We start from the raw sequence: 18319 nt of genomic DNA on the forward strand, positions 1-18319 counted from the left end.
AAATATTCTTGAACTTGAATCGCAGACGCTCAATATGAATATGGCTCGTTAGTTTTAGTCAGAATTAGCCTTCAGGTCTGCTTCATGGGACAAACATGGTTTCAGCACAGAGGGTGGAGTTATTAGAGGGATCAGGGAAAAAACCCCAAAGTTTGTGTTCATAGCTTGTAGCGGTTTTCGCTAATTTGCTAGTGATCATGTCCAAACTAGACAGTGCGCACACATGCACACACACACACACACACACACACACACACACACACAAACACATATGCAGAAACACAAACACACACACAGTGAGGCAGAACTGGAACTGTATCAGTGCCAGTTGAGTGGGGTTCCAGAGCACTCAGACTATAATCACACACTCTTCTCTTCTAATCATTGCTCAAAGCAGCACACAACTCTCTCTCTCTCTCTCTCTCTCTCTCTCTCTCTCTCTCTCTCTCTCTCTCACCCCTCACGTTCCTTTTTCCTCCTTTATCTCTCCATCTTTATATTTTCTCTCATGTGCACTCTCTTTTTTTTCTCCCGCCTTAATTTTCCTTTTTTTTCTTCACTCACTGTTTTATTTTCCTCTATTTCTCTCCCCTTCTCTCCCCTTTTTCTCCTTATTTACTTTTTCTTACGTCGCTCTGTCTGCATTTCCTCTTTCTTATTTTCGCCTTTATGTCCCAGTCCACAGCTTCTCTTTGTCTTCATCTCTCTCTCTCTCTCTCTCTCTCTCTCTCTCTCTCTCTGACTCTCTCTGCCTGTCTTCACACCTCTCTCCATCTCGCTCTCTGTCTTCTTCACACCTTTCTCTCGTTTTCTCTCTCTCTCTCTCTCTTTGTCTCTGTCCATCTCTCTATCTGTGTGTGTGTGTGTGTCTCTCTGTGTCTCTCGCTGTCCTTCTTCTCTGCCTGTCTTCTTTGAATCTCTCTCTCGCTCTCTCTCTGTCTTCACATCTCCCGCGCTCTTTCTGTTTCCTTCACGTGTTTATTTCACTAGCTTTTTGTACATCTTTACCTCTTTACATCTTCATCTTTCTCTTTCTTTGTTCGTCTCTTTCTCCATCTCACTGTCTCTCTCGGTGTATCTCTCTGTATCTCAATCTGTCTCTCTCTGCGTCTCTCTTTGTCTTTACCTTCAGCAACTCCAGATGCCATTAGTCCTACTGTACTCTCTGTGTGTGTGTGTGTGTGTGTGTGTGTGTGTGTTTCTGCGTTCAGGTTCACAGTGACTGCCCCTGAGCCACATTAAGCCTCTCACTCGTCCTGTTATAACTCATAAAGGAGCAGGAGGATCAGAGGAAATGTGACAGCGGATTGTTTTGAGAGCTGATGTTCTGAGACGCGCCATTGTTCAGCGCACAGCTGCTAACGCGCATGCTGAGCATCTCAGAGCATTAATAGGTGCAAACGCGGGTCAGTTTATCCCTTCCAAAGAGTAAATCGGCACCGGAGACCTCCGACGTGTAAATAAAAGCCCCATTTAATCCAACGCAAAACATTACAATGTCCTCATGAAGCGCTGACACGCACACACACTGTTAGTGCTCCACATGACGTGAAAAGTAAATATTGTGGCTTTGTGTGTGTGTGTGTGTGTGTGTGTGTGAGCGCTCGTCTCACAGCCACTCAGGATTGTGGGAACTAAGAGAGGTGATCCTCAGTGCAGCGGTGCTGCGTCCGATGGTTGGGAATGAATTTCTGGGATTTTAGTCCTGTCTAATCCGTCGTATCGATACTTTTTAAAAAATTTATTTACTTTTTCCATTCTTCAGCTGTCCAGTTCCAGTGAACCCGCGTCCATTGTAGGCTCAAATTCCTGTTCTTAGCTGACGGGAGTGGAATCCGAAGTTGTGTTCTGCTATCGTAGTCCATCAACTTTAACTTTCGACGTGTTCTGAGATGCTTTTCTGCTCACCATGGTCGTAAAGAGTGGTTATTCAGATACCATAGCCTTTCCGTCAGCTCAAACCAGTTTGGCCATTCTCCTTTGATCTCTCTCATTGACAATGTTTTATTTGTGAAAATCCCAAGAGGTTATCACTGAAATCACATTAGCCAAGACTAATCCCCCACCCCCACCCCCACCCCCACTACCCAACATGAAGCTCTTGACATGGCATGAGTTTATGTGTCATTGGCCGATTGAATAATCGGTGCATAGGTGTACAGGTGTACCTAATAAAATGGCCCATGAGTGTATGTCTGGAAATATTTATTTGTTTATTTATTTATCTATTTTGCCGGCTGAAAAAAGGAGACAGAACGAACGAACGAATCAAGCTGAGAACTTTTCAGTTAGGGATTTCCTAACCCCGCCCCTCCCCCGCTCCAAAAAATACCATTTATCTCGCCTGGAGCCTACATTTGTCTTCGAGAAGCAATACAAACTCTATTTCCACTGTAGAGCAATCAGCCGTGGGAGCTATCGATTTCTCGCCCAGCTGCGCCGCGCAAAATTGCTTCAGAGTGTAACGGCAGGAGGAACGACTCGGCCTCGGGCCTCGGCTGACGGGCTGCCGGTCAGACTCCACTACGGAGAACTGATTTCATTTGAATCATTTATCCAAACTTAATAAGGTGTTCGAACTTATTATTCAAGAGTGCGTTATATAAAAGCAGAGAAATCCTGCTTACGTACAACTGGTGGACAAAACAAATCAAACCCTTAACGGCGCTAAATGTAATCTATAAACCCGTTAGAAATAGACACACATCAGGCACTTTATGAAGAACACCTGTACACCTGGACATTCTGATAAGAGAGATGTTCAAACTGGTCTGCGCTAAGTACGCTAACGACCGCGGTGAGCTGAAAAGCATTTCAAAACACGCCAAATCTTTAGGCGGATGGGCTACAACAGCAGAGGAAAACACCGGGTTCCACTTCTGTCAGCCAAGAACAAGAATCTGAGGCTACAGTGGGCAGAGGCTCAGTGAAACTCTACACACACACACACACACACACACTCAGAAAAGAAAGCAGATTTTTTACTATTTGTTATATTTGAATGAAAACAGATTTCTTTGAAAAAGAGAGCCTAGGTGTGTAAGTGTGTGTGTGTGTTTGGTTATAGATGTTTGGATGCATGTGGTTTCTGGAAATAGTGTGAGTTCCACTTAGGTTGCAATAACAAATCTCACACACACGCGCACACACACACACATACTCACTTCTCATTTCTGGAAGAGTTATTGGTGTAGATATCATCATGGTGGCACTACTATCTCTAATATTCTCTCTCTCATGCTCGCTCTCTCTCTCTCTCTCTCTCTCTCTCTCTCACACACACACACACACACACTGTCTGTTTTTCCCTATTGGCTCCCAGAATGACATGTCATCCCAACCCACATGTGGACGTGTCTCCTAGTGGCCTTTCCCTAATACAACGCAGGGCTAATGCCCTAAAGCCAGCACTCATTTTTACGAGGACAATTTGCACCAGTTGGACCCTGCTCCAATAATACGCTGAGTTTTAATTAAAACCTTTGATGTGCCAAAGAATTAAATATGTCTCAGACCGAAAGCTCACTGGAGAAATAGAAATGACTTCCAGTTCCTCCGCCACGTGCCGTAAGTCATGCGCAGCGTTGTTCTCACCCTATTAATAAAGAAAGCAACCTGGGCAGCAGGAGCAGACGAAGATTGTGGCGTTGTTCAGTGTCTCAACCTTTGGAGGTCATTTTCCAACAAATCACATGCAAACACGCTGCTGCGCAATAAGGCCAGGCTTCTAAAGGCGCATTTCTGTTAGCGTTTCTCTCGCCAAAGTTCACACGTCCTGATTTCGCCCAATCACGAGTACCCTTCCGTCAGAAAGAGGAGGAGTTTCAACTCAATTTAATCAGCCAATTGCAAACTTCATGACAATCTTAAGTGTGCCTGCAGGCTAACTAGTTTTAATTATGATAATTCCTATAGTGTTCTCCAAAATGCCTTACATGTGAAACAGATATGACTAAACAAAAGCAAGATTGACTCCGAATTGACTCGAAATCTATGACAATGAAGTATATTAGTAAAACAGATGTACTGCAAATACACTATAAGCTACACAAGCAGAAAATCACACAATAAAATTGTTCAGCTTGCTAGCTCATTTGCTAGCTTGATTACCAATACGATACGATACATTTACCTTACAATACAATATTTGACCTCAGTTTTAATCAGACAATATAATAGCGTATGTAACGCTTTACGTTGGCACTAAATTCACATCTATGATTTTAACTCACGACCAAAAAATATTTCGTCTATGACAGCAAAATCAGGTCAGTGTAAAACCAGCTCCTACGGTCTCTCTTCTCTGATTGGCTGCAACTCCTGCCAGTCATGATGTATTCTGACTTGCCTGAAATTCGTGCCTGAAATTCGTAATGTAATGTAATTCGCAGCGTAATGATTTTTGAGCTTGCATATGTACTATGTGAATTACATAACTGTCAGGTGAATTGACAAAGAGCTCAGGAAAATCTCATCGTGTCCCAATTTAAAACAATGTATCCTAAACTTTTTCTTTATAGCTTACTTGCTAGTTCTTTTTGGTTGTTTTTTTTTTTGTTTTTTTTTAAGTTTTCAAGCTTACTAGCGAACATGGATCTTTATATAGTCATTGTTAGTGGGGAAATGTTAAAACTAGCTTAGCTACATAACTATTGTTAACAACTGACATTGCTAATATATTATAGTGTGTAATTAAAACCATTTTTTTTTTTTTGGCTCTGCTGCTTTGACTCTGGATTGGCGACATCTGGAAAAGAGACATCTGGTCTGTCGCACTTTGAACACTTTGCACCTGCGGCATGTCTGAGAGAAACGCTCCCTAAAGCCTGCCACTACACTCACCCCCGAAAGCATGCTCACGTCTTCAAACGAGGAAATTTACGAGTTCCGGCAGGCCAGCATTGTTTAAAAGCTTAGCCCGAGGCTGTGCTCGTCCTAGCTAATTGCTAGCTCTTACTGCTTGATCTTGTGCATTCAGATTCTCCTTTCGATGATATACAGCCAGTACTTACTCAACAGCGTCAGGGTCGAGCAAAGTTACCTACCCTTCGGCCCGTCTCTGCTCCGAACAGCTGCCGTTTTTTTATGAACACGGATATAATGTAGAAATTGTGCCGCCAGTGTAATTGGTAAAAGTAACTCTTTCATTCTCCGTTCTTCAGCTTAGCTGTATAATCATACTGGCTCTTTGTCAGTTCTTCATTACACAATGATCAATCTTGCTCAGCGGGCGCCAAAGGATGTTCTAGCGAAGACGAATAGCCTCATCTATGATCTTAGTGAAGTCATTATGCCATCAAACAGCTCATCTGAGTTTGAAAAAAACAAAACAAAACTGGAATTCTAAAGGAAAACTGGGCAACGGAAACTTTTAAGCAGGACAAAACGAGATTTATTTCCTTATGCAAGGCGAATACACTCTTAAATAGAAAGGCGCCGAAACTTTAGAGTGATGTCATAGATGGAACATTTTTGGTTTCCTAACGAACCTCTTGATTGATGGATGCACCAAAGAAAAACATCACCACAAATATTAACATGTGAAGGGTTTTGTGGCGACAGGAACGATGGCTAACGAACCATACAGCCGAAGGGTTCTTTAGGGAGGAATTATGGACTGAAAAGGTGTGTTAGGGAAGAATCATTGACTGAAAGGTTCTATATAGAGGAATTAAGGACTAAGATGTTCTTTAGAGAAGAGTCATGGATGCAAAGATTCTTTAGAGATGAATCTTGGACTGAAAGTATTGTGGACTGAAAGGTTCTTAATAGAAGTGTCATGGACTGGAAGGTTCTTTATAGAAAAGTCATGGCTCTTTAAAGAAGAATTGTTCACTGAAAGGTTCTTTAGTGTAGAAACCCAGACCAAAAGCTTTGTTAGAGAAGAAATGTTGACTTAAAGTTACTTTAGAGAAGAATCATGGACTGAAAGGCTCTTTAGGGAAGAATCATGGACTGAAAGGTTCATTAGAGTAGTAATTTGGTCCAGATGGTTCTTAATAGAACAATTGTGGACTGAGAGGTTCTTTATGGAAAAGAATCATGGACTTGAAGGTTCTTTAGAGAAGAATAATTGACTGAAAGGTTCTTTATGGTAAAGTAACAGACTAAAAGGTTCTTTAGTGCAGAAACCTGGAATGTAAGGTTTGTTAGAGAAGAATAAATGATTGAAATTTTCTTCAGCAAAGAATTATGGACTCAAAGGTTCTTTAAACAAGAATAATTGACTGAAAGGTTCTTTAAAGATGAATCATGGACTCAAAGGTTCTTTAAACAAGAATAACTGACTGAAAGGTTCTTTAAAGATGAATCATGGACCCAAAGGTTCTTTAAAGATGAATCATGGACTGAAAGGTTCTTTAAAGATGAATCATGGACTCAAAGGTTCTTTAAAGATGAATCATGGACTCAAAGGTTCTTTAAAGATGAATCATGGACTCAAAGGTTCTTTAAACAAGAATACTTGACGGAGAGCTTCTTTAGAGACAAATCATAGACTGAAAGAATCCTGAACTATAGGTTCTTTAGGGACAAAGTGTGGAATGAAGGATTCTTTAGGGTTGGAATTTGGACCAGAAGGTTCTTCAGAGAAAACTCATGGACTCAGAGGTTCTTTATAGAAAAACACTGGACTGAAAGCTTCTCTCGAGATGAATCATGGACCGAAAGAATGTGGACTGAAAGTTTTTTTTAGCAAAAAATAAAGAACTGAAAGGTTCTTTAGGGAAGAATAATTGCTCTAAAGAACGTTTTATTATTATTAAATGTTTTTTTTAACAAGGGGGCACGGTGGCTTAGTGGTTAGCATAGCACCGGGATAGGCTCCAGGCTTCTCCATGACCCTGTGCATGATAAGCGGTATGGAAAATGGATAGATGCATGGATTTTTTAACAATATATGGCAAAATATTACTGTAAAATGTTATGGGTTCTAGTTATAATGTTAACAGAAACACAAAAAGCACAGAACAAACAGCTTTGTGTTAAAAATATATCATCTTCTAAATACATTTTGCAAAATAGAGACCACTCCTGATGTTTCATTATATGGATCATCACTCTGTAAAGAGATAGAGCACATGTGCAATGTTACTAATGACTCAGAGCTCGTCGGGTGTCGCATGCATGTGGCTTACATAATCAGTACAAATGAAATCATGCTAACTGCTACACTTTAGTGTTCGTTAACTGTTAGCCATGCTAGCATTATTAGACAGGGCTTACTTCAAAGCTGCAGTATGTCTCTGTTGTGGGTGTGGGTGTGTGGGAGGCTGCAGCGTAATTAGTATGATTATGATTACACATGGAAATTCTCACACAGAGCCGACAAGTGGAGAGGGAATTTGCGCAGCACGGCTCGGTAATCACGGCGAGCTCGGCAAATGGATGCAAGCGATCATACAGCATGCATCAGAAGCGAAAAAGACATCTCGTTGCAAAATACCGGCATTTCTGCCCTAACACAATTAGGAATGTATTGTTGCGTAATTATGGTGCATTATTCAGGGTCAGATCTGTGAGGTCGTGTAGTGTGTTTAATCAGGTTGCACACCGAATCGGGGAGGCTTGTTGATTAGCTGCTTCGTGTATACGTGATGTGTTTGGGGTTTAAATGACGCCTTTGAAGGTCAGAAAACAAATCAGTATCGGTTGCTTTGAGTTTTAAGAAATGTTTTGAACACAGGCTATAGTTGATACACTGTTCTCTGAAGGGATACTCATTCAAAGCATACTGCAGTGTTTTTATAACCTAGTCGCTGTCTACTGCTTCAATAGCGAATGTGTAATGGATACGAAATTTCAGGTTTCCCTGAAAGCGATTCGACTCTGAATCAACCCAGGAACGAATCAACCATGCCATGTACAGTATTGTTGGTAAACGAGACCTTTTAGCTGTGCTTACGTTCGACACACGTGAATCGAAGAGGGGCTTTGGATGAACGTGCGTGGCGACGATGTCACATGACGCGTCTTGGCCCGAATGCGCAGAAAATCTGCTGTAATTTTCGGAAAAATTGCAAGCCCCTCCGAATATCGTCGTGTTTGCTTGAGGCGCTGGTTTTATAAGCACATTTTCATCACAGTGAAATCGACCCAAAAAAACAAGTAGCAAACAAACCAAAACTTTTCATTTTGCTCTGACTCGGACTCGAGCAAACGGACGAACAGGCGTGAAAGTTACATAACAACGTTGAAGGTCTTAAAGTGAGAGGGATATCCAATATTTTTGCCTTTCTTGTTCTCTGGGTGCATCCCATGTCCTCATGACATACTTTTCTCACGTTTGAACCATGCTTTGTTTTGAAACTGTCGCAGTGTCTTGTGCCAAGTACTCACACCACAAAGCTGAGCTCATTGCAGTGATCCTACCCCAGTGCTATGTGTGTGGTTTATAGCATTAGGCCTGTGGTAATGGCACGGGTCCCAGAATATCATTTTCAGGTGGAACAGAGATTGGTTCCTTGGATTGTTCCTCTCCGCCCGACAGCTTTTAACACTCCACCAAATAAGCCGAATTCTTTCTGCGAACGGGTCTTAGAAGTGGCAGAACACACTGCGTTCAGTGTACAGAGGAGTGGGAAAGAGGTTGGCAGTGTATGGTATCGCAATCATGCAGAGACAGAGGGAGAAAGAGAACCAAATAAAGAGACCAGGACGGTGGGTGTGCTCAGAGAAATGCCTTTTCTGTCTGTCATAAGAGAGGCTGTTGGGTCAGTGGCCCAGCGTGTGGTATCTGGGTCTTTCAGATGGGTCCTTTCTGTGTGTGTGTGTGTGCGTGTGTGTGTGTGTGTGTGTCCGGAAGGAGCCATAGCGAGACTGAGTATTTGAATAGAGCCACTGCTGAGATGCCCATTTACCCATCAGCCCCGAGACTCTGCGCTCCCTCACTGTGGGAGTCCAGAGAGGAAGTGTTGTAGTTACCCCGCAGCTCTGAAGAATCACACACACACACACACACACACACACACATTTGTCTTACTATCATCGTAAGGACCTTCTAATGCTAATGAATGCTGCGCCTACACTTAAATCGACCTCTAACCTTAAGCTCAGTAACAAAAACAAAACATTTTGCCTTTTTAAGTTTTGAAATAAAAAGCTGTAGTTTTTGTCAAAAAAAAGAAAAGAAAAAGTTGTCCTCGTCTGCACCAGCCAAATATCCTCACATGGTCAAAAATGTTCAATATTCCTGTCATCCCCCCCACACACACACACACTCACAGACCTACAGAAATGCAGGTCTCATCCTATCAAAAGTCTGATGCTCATTATACAAGAATGCAACATTTCAACCAGGTCCTGTTTTCATCTCATCTGCTAACACCTGATATGGGGTCAGCTCGTACACTCCCCTATCGTCCTTTTGAAATGAAGCCAAAACAAACACACACTGTTTTGACTGGCGTCCATGACCGTTGAGTCTGGTTTGTGAATATGATCTGGGGGAAATTTACTAGGCTTTCTGGTTAGGAAAGAAGCAGTTGAAAGTCTAAAATAGTTTTACTGAACTGCTGTTATGGATATGCATGTCAAATATCTAATTATATTAGAGACCAGTGTAGCAAGTTAAAAGAGTATAAACAGTATTGCAGTATGTACGCTGAATCACAGTATGTATTATTTAACACTATACCGTACATGATACTTTATACCACAGCAGCGTTGAATTCTCGGCTCTGATTGGTCGGAAGGTGTCGATTCATTTTCTGTAACAGCAGCGAGTAAAAATTCTTTTCTTTATAGTAAGAATTCTTTCAAAACGAAACCTGCTGTATATAAATGTCGCTCTGGTGAAGTTTTCTGCCAGGAGACGTTTATTTAACATTTATGGAAGGAGTCTCCAGTGCCAGTACTTTGTAACAGTCAGAGGTAAAACTCTAACTTTAAAGTTTTCCGAAGTCTTCACGCTTCCCCAAACATGAGGCTGGTGAAGGAACGGCTGTTTCTAGCTTCTATAATTTAAAAATAACTTGTTTCGTAGATGCTCCACAACGTTAAACGTAACTATAAATGGTTAAAAACTACATCATTTCATTTTTTAATAATAATAAAAAAAAAATTAGTCCTGTACAGATTTGAGAGTGGAAGGAGAATTTAATGATGAGATCATTCACAATACTTTATAGTATTGTGTAATTCCTGCACATTTTCCTTTGAGTATTTTCCCCACTGTTTTCCAATTATGTTTTGGGTAAAATAGCAAACCTCGCACACCAAACATGTCTGTATGTGATGTACGGTAAGGTGGGAAATTGGACAAATGACTCTTTTTTTTTTTCAATACTACTGGAGCAGTAGTCCTCAATGCCCTGAAGACGGCCAATGTTTTACTCTCTCGCCGAGTTCCCCACTGGTTTAAAGTATAGATCCGGCGTAAACGAAAGGTATGACATTAAATGTTCATCAGTCTTTCGCTGGAGGGAAGTGTTGTAAAGTGGTAGTTTGCAGGGAGAGAGGAGTTGGTTTGGAGTTTATGAGCCTTCGTAACAGAACTACTTTAATGAACAGAGGCACCTGAGGGGGAAAAAATCGAGGCCTCTCGTACGCCGCCACGTTGAGACGGGAAGAAATCACCACACTTCAAATAACAGCGCTAGTGAAGAGGAGCATCATCTCAGAAAAGAGAGTCTGCTGGGGTTTGGGTTTAGATGCATCCGTGTTGCTCGTGGTTACTGGCACGAATTCCCATAATCGCCACGTGCCATGGATTCCAGGGTGAAGATCGCGGCTTTGGATTGACGTGTTTTGTTTTGCCTTCGTTTCTCTTTCAGTCTTGTCTCCGCCCCTGCCCCATCATTGGTTTGTTACCTATTGTACTCACCTGTTCCTTGTTTGCCTTCTTATAGCCGGTCTTTGTTCTTCACAAAGTTTTGTTGCTTGTTCTGTGCATTTCCGAGCTAGGTTTTTTTTTTCTGTTTTTCCAGCTCATGAGTAGATTCTCATTGCTGTCATCCGTTAGCATGTTGCAATTACATTTAAACCGTGTATCAACCGACTTTTATAAGTTTGTAAAAAAAAATTTAAAAATGAAAAGAAAAAATTCTGACTGTGATAGGAGTTTCATATATTCACTAGTCTCTGCTGTGGGGGGCTGGTGACTCGTTTGAAAAAATATTCGTGAAGCAGACATGAAAGAAAGCAGGCTAAATGTACATTGTTAGTCTGGAAATATTTCATTCTAGATGAAGCCAATTCTTCAGTCAACTGCACATTACTCTGAAGCTATGCTGAGAATTTCTTCTTTCTTTTTCTCTTTTTTTCTTATGGAACGTAATTACTTCCATGTCACCTCGAGACTTTTGGATAAATGTAGAAGTATGCACAGGACTGAATTCCCAACTGCCCATGAAGAAAATTCTGACTAATCCTGCAGTTATTTTTATCTGTACTCGCCTGCAGTATTTTTCCGATCACTTTAGTATTCCCAGATTTAAAAATAAACTCGCAGTTTGAATCCTAGCACCTTAATAAAGCTGTTACTAAAGCTGATATAATGAATGAATGATTGAGTAAATCCCAGTTTACACCAGTTTATACCTGAAAGTTAATCACGTGGCATTTCGTCCCTTTCTTCGTCCTTCATATATACCGTTTCCACCTGCGTGAGAGTTAAAGCGCCTGCTCCTGTGAATTTCTTTTTTGTTGTTGTTTGCTCCCCATTGGCTTCAGGCCTGATACATCTCCTCGGGTTAAGAGTAAGGGTCTTAACAGTTTTAAAATAAATGTAATATGACATAAAGATTGAATATTTTGCACATTTATTTATCTTTGTTGTTAACAGTGTAGCGCAAAGAAGCGCTGAAGCTGGAAATGCAATTTGTAGCCTGTCTTTTGTTGTTACCTCATGTGTGCTTTGATGTGCACGTTTCTGTTGTTTATCAGGATTTAAGTACAGGAATAAAATTGCATGAAATACCGGTGCCCTGAATCCGTTTTTTGCTTTAACTGTGGAAGAGGCAAGTTTTTGTAATTACTCTTTGATTAGCAATAAACTTTAGTAGTCACGCAGCCCTGCACGAACCTGTGCGAACCGACGCGCTTCGTCATTCGGGCCCTGCAGATGCTTCTCCGTGGATCTGAAATGCAAATTTCGGTTGTTCAAAATCAATAGGTGCGCCGATTTCATCCCATGCATGCGAGCTACGTAATTGGACGAAACATAGTGGCCCGTATTACATGTGACAGGTCGTTTATTCCACTTTGGTAAATGATAAGTGTGCATGGTGTTGAACAGTGTTGTATTCAGCCTTCAGAGTGTTTATGAGGTGACCTACTTCCCTTGGGTCTCGTGTAAATGCTACACCATTTGAGAAATTTTGCAGGTTTAGTCGAGTGGTTCATTCAGTAAAGTGTAAAAACATCCAGATCTAGAACGGTAAAAAGGGTTCTTCAGTCTTCAGTGCCTTTTGGAAACCCATTTTCCAAGCAAAAAGCCCTTAAGAAAGCGTGGCAAAGAAAGATATCTCCTTGGCCTTGTGGGCAGCTTTTTGCATTTAAGGGACAATCAGGGACATTGCCTTAGACGACGTGTCACCCTGAATGGCACGATAGCAGGTTTTGACGTTTATTTATAACGCCCCCTGTCCTTGCTGTCATTGCCTTCATTCCTGTCCACTTCCTGTTTGATTTCTGTCCAACTCCTGTCCTCTCTTCTCACCGTTGACGGGACGAGTGATGAACTCTCCTGTCATTTCTGATCCACTCTGTCGCGCAGCAGCCTTTCTCTGACAGGATAAAGAACGGCTGCGTTACCCCGGACGAGACGAGACTCTAAAGAGTCGAGGAAAGTTCACGTCGGTGAAGATAGACGCGGTTACTTTTGGATAAAGAAACCGTGCGTCAAAATGCACTCCGGTTCTGATGACTGGTAGCAGCAGGGAGGCTGATTATTTTTCATCGGCAATCTGACAGAGGGGAACGGGGCTTCAGTCACGAACGAAATTGACGACGTTGCCGCGGTGGTCCTGCTGAGATGCGTCAGCTTCGTAAAACTTTGGCATTACGGAGCCAAACCTCAGTAGGGGAGAAGAGTGAAACACGTTACTGATTTAGTTCAGCTTTGAAGTAGCAATGAAGTTGGTTCTAGAAGGGAGAATTTGGAAGAGGAACTGTTCTCCATGTTGTTTTGTTCAGACTAGGGCTAAGTGAGACTTCAAATTTAGCCCCAAATTTCCATTCCTATATTTATATTTATCCACTCGCAAAATGGACAACTTCAGTAGTAATATACAAGACATGATACTATAATAAATTTAATGGCAGTTGACTAAACTTTCCTTAACATTCATGGTTTAGTAGGCATGTACAGTTGAGTAAGTTTACATACACTTTGGCTTTTTCATTTAGTACCACCCTGAACAAGCTATTTCACATAACAGATGTTTAAATATAGTTCACAAGACACAATAATAACTGAATTTACACAAATGAACCGGTTCAAAAGTTTACACACGCTCGATTCTTAATACTGTGTTGTTACCTGGATGTTTGTGAGAGTTCTTCATGAGTCCCTTGTTTGTCCTGAGCCGAGCCGTTAAACTGCCCACTGTTCTTCAGAAAAATCCTCCAGGTCCTACACGTTCTTTACTTTTCCAGGATCTTTTGCATATTTGACCCCTTTCTAACAGTGCCTATATGATGTTGCGATCCATCTTTTCACACCGAGGACAACCGAAGGACTCGTATGCAACTATTACAAACGGTGCAAACATTCACTGATGCTCAAGAAGGCAATACGATACATTAAGAGCCAGGGGGGTGTAAACTTTTGAACAGGGTGATCGGTGTAAATTGTTATTATTATGTCTTCTGAGAAACATCTTATGTGAATCCGGTAGATATCTTATTTAGTTTCTGAATGGCAGTACTAAATGAAATAAAGATCTTTGAACAAAATATGATCCTTTATTTTGATCCCTCTTTTTTATTATTATTATTAACGTTTTGCAGAATCTACAAGGCGTATGACGTCAGTTGTAACTGAATGGTCTGAAGGCTCCAGTAGCCTGAGCGAAACAGTGCCTTAGTGAGCTCCAAAATAAAACCATATTTTGACCACATTTCTGTGCAATCTGGCCTGAAATCCACGAAAGAAATCTGCTTTTATTTATAGACCTGGAGCGCCATGGACGCTGTGTACGCAGAACACGTGCAGTGCATAGGGCAGCATATCCCTGCTGGGGTCTTGTACTTTCATGGCACACGTTTTTACCGTTCTCTCTCATTATCGAGGAATAATTTTTGTTCTTCCTGGAAAATCATACGTGAATTGTAATCAAACGAAGAATTATATAATGAAACGACGATTAAAAGACTCCATTTTGACTCACGGCTTCGCAGTGGATTCTGATACCGTGTCCAGCAAACGTCTCGACCGTAGCAAACTCAGAAAAATCAATAAATCTGATCAACGTTATACGGTGACTACTGTTGTCAACTGTAAACAATAGTTTCCTGATGATGAATGACGGTTAATGTGACCGATACTCTTACTCAGTCACATTAGACAGAAAGCTTTCCAGAAAGTTCTATAGGGCTTCTGGTTGAGAACTGAAGTAGCTGAGGAACTGCAGGAGTTCAGGTGTTCTGCAAATTGCTATTTGAATGGGTTTTTTTTTTTCAGTGTTTACCAGTTGCATAGTGGTAAAGGGTAATCGTGATACTTTTCATTCCTCTCAGTCCTTGACTCTAAAGATACAACCGACTAGAATTCTCTACAGTGCTGTTTATCTGTCAGCGTTTTCGTTTCGTACCTCATACAAGTAAAAAAATACTTGTCATTGCATTCTGTGTAGAAAAATCAGTGAAAAATCAAGACCTTCACTGGTCCATGTATAATGCTATATGTTCCTAAACTAGCTTTGTATTTCACATCCGTTACATTAGAAGGTTAACGCTGATTAATGCGGTCCCTTGTGCTTCAGCTCAGGTTCCTTCTGACCTGGAAAGACAGCCTTCAGGTTGAGTGGCTGGAAATAAAACCGCAGAGTTGCCTGAGGCAGGGTTCTTTTATTACTCGGATCTATTAAAAATAGTTAATTGCACACCGAGTGATTGCATAAGATTTGTTTAACCTTCATTTGCAATATTTACACCTTCTTTCATTTTGGATTTGTTCTCCTAGAGCAGGGGTAGCAACTCTTTGCAGCCTGGGATTTCAAAAAAATAAAAAAAAAATGTTTTAATTTCATGAACATAATCCAACTATTCCAGTATTAGCCCCATTACTTAATATGCGCAGCGATTAAATGGATTAATTTCTGAACTTTCCACCCATGGAACCCATGCTTGACATTATTTATACGCATAATAACTTTCATGATCGTAGGTTTTAATTTCCACCTGCCAATTTATTTGCCGTGCTGTAAAGGAGAGCTCAGGTTCTGCTCGATTTCCGCAGTTTATTTATGGTAGGCGTATGCTTTGTCTAGATGCCGTCGTGTTCAGCGGATTTGCAAGAAGGTTCCGTATGAACGACCCAACGTTTTCTGACAGTCTCAAGTTAATGAATTATGACCCAGCGTTGATGTTCGTCCGTATGGTAGAACCCATGCAAGTTCAGTTTGTGTTCAACGCTAAGTGTAATTACGGTGTCACGGAATGATTTTCTTAGCACTTTACTGACACGACTGAGGAAAATGTGAATATTCTGAATGGATTTATCTTGTTTTCATTGTCGCTACACCTTTACATTGCCCATATAAGGAATAAACAATACAGTCGCTAATGTAATAAGTTGCTAGCTTATGCTGCCTCCATATTTCTTGGTTTGCCTTCATGGCTTTGGCTCTATCATGGTGTTTGAAAAACTTTTGGCCACAGTTTTACTAGGCTTGTTAGCTTAAATCACAGAAAAGATGATCCAGACTCAGAAATCAGGAATTTCTCCGTGACACGTGTGCCAGTTTACTAGTATGTTATCTTTCCGTGTAGGGTTCATGAGATATGAAATCCTGGTTGTTAAGTAGGAGGCTCAGTTATGAGTGAAATCCTACTCATATTAACCTGCTAGCTAACTATCAGTTAGCTAGCTAGCTGGCTTACTATTTTTGATGGTAGGAAGATTTTTAATGAGATGAATGCTGAGCAGATGTTCCTAGGCAATTTAGGCGTTTCCTTGACATTGAAAAACACATAGTTGTATAGTAAACAAATCATCATTCATTTCTAAGTAAACGTAACCCGAGACATTTGATATGCACTCTCTGAAAAAAAATTATTAAATAAACCGTTTTTTTTTTTTTGGCATGAAATGTTTAGGGTTAACCTCGGGATACACAGACGTTCTCACGCTCTCGCTTCTTACAGATGTTCCTTTTCTCTCTCACCTTAACTCCATCTATTCATCTCACTCTCTCTCCATCTCTCTTTTATTTTTGGCTTTTCTCTCCCTCGCTCCATCCATATTAATTTCTCCTTCTTGAGATAATTCCTGTTTCTCAGAACGTGTCTGGTCTGTGGTCCTTCCTGATACTCCTCCTCCACAGATTTACCATTCTCTCTCTGAATCGTTTGAAGCCGTGCTGGGGATTTATGTGGCTCTTATATCATGTAACCCTTTTTGAGAGTCTGTAGCTTGTTTCACAGAAATCCATATGGTTCCAATATGAGCTGCTTTTAGCATCGTATTAATGCTGTTCCCCAACTGAAACTGATTAATCAATTCGATAGCGATCCACACGGCTTCAGCACCATCTGGTTTGCTCCCCTGACAGCGAGCTTTCGCTTGTGCCTTGAAAGGAGTGCATTTTTAAACGTACCTGGATGAAGCTTAACCTTGAAACACATTAAATATGTTTCGTTTAAAATGTTTGTTTTTGGCACTAATTTGTTGGATGGTACTATGTTTTCATTTTCATACTTTCCTGTGAGAAGCTGTTGTTACAAAGGAAAAACAAGCAATTTCAAACCCAAAGGAATAACAGTTGGATTTTACTATTAGCTGCTAAAAACCAAAGAGATGTAGCTTCTCTTCTCACTCACCATTTTCCAGCAACATCCAGAGTCATATTCATGAGAAATCAAACATAGACGTAGTGGAGACATTGATGTAATGGTGCACTGGATACCAAGTTCCAGAATGCAATGCAGCTACAGCATACGTGCTGAGTATATTGGCTCGGCTAAATTGCGATCTGGCATTGGAGGAGCTTGAAAGTTGCGGCTTTGGAAGCTGATCTGTTTGAGCAGAGTGTCCAGATGGAGATAGGAGGTGATATCACTGGACATAGTAAAGGACTAAAGCACTGCTGCATCACTCTCTTTATATAGAGACGAAGTGAAGGCTAAATCCCACTGCATCGCTATCAGGAGGTAGTTGAACGGCGTTCTGGGTAATGTAGGAAACCATTAACCAAAATGAAAAGAAGTTTCAATTTAAAAAATGTCAACACCGAACAACAGCGGATCTTGGACGCCACTGACGCTCGCCTGTTAATTAAAAATATCAGCATGCAGTTTGTTCGGGGAGGATTTTCCCCTTAATGTTGTAAAATGATCAATCCTCTAATCCGTAGCGTTCACATTAGGACAGGACAAGCTCGACCTCCTGCCTCCATGATCACATCTGACAAGATTAAGGAAGGGGGCTGAACGACGTTAAAGGCCAAAATTACAAGCAGGACAATTGCAGTTTGCAGCAGTGGGAGCAATGAGTGAGAACATCACCACCATTTCGTCTCGCACGGTGGAAGCTTATCACCGCAAACAGGCACCTGCGGAGTGTTTCAGTTTCCCATTAAAACCCGAACGGCTCTCGCTGAGTGGCCAGGTGCACTTTCATTCAGGATGAGACGTGATATGAAACGAATAAATGATTCTATATTACTTATGAAATGGAATATGCCTGCAGTACATGATGATGTTTCACATTTATTCATTCAGCAGACACTTTTACCCAAAGCGGAATAGAATCCAATAACAAGCCGGGGGACATAAAGAAACGGTGTAATGACAAATCAAATTCATATAATTTCCTCCTTAAGCCAAATGTAGTGGATAAACCAAGAGATGTTTGGTGTTGGATATTCGCTTCTTTAGTGTTGCACTGAATACGAGTCTAATGGTGCTAACAACTAATGAAAGTCCATCTCAAATTCTATGAATCCATCTATCCATATCTATGAGAGCAGAGTATTTTTGCCAATTTTTTGAGCAAAAGATCAAAAAGTTCAACAATAAAGACAGCCTTCTCACAGCTGCCTTTGCTCATATTTACCAAGGGTGCCAATATTAGTAGAGGGCACTGTATGCCAGACAAGTTAGTTTCTGTTACCGCTTACATTATAGCAGCTATAAACTCTTGTTCCCTCACCAATCT

The 18319-nt window shown here is 41.1% G+C and overlaps 1 protein-coding gene across 1 annotated transcript in view; it reads left to right on the forward strand.

Annotated features, from left to right (window-relative positions):
* The window catches only part of znf385d (zinc finger protein 385D), a 63502-nt gene that overhangs the window by 15686 nt on the left and 29497 nt on the right, over positions 1-18319 (forward strand). The window lies entirely within an intron of this gene.

This window comes from Ictalurus furcatus, chromosome 23 (genome assembly GCF_023375685.1).
Source record: "Ictalurus furcatus strain D&B chromosome 23, Billie_1.0, whole genome shotgun sequence".
Lineage (NCBI taxonomy): Eukaryota > Metazoa > Chordata > Actinopteri > Siluriformes > Ictaluridae > Ictalurus > Ictalurus furcatus.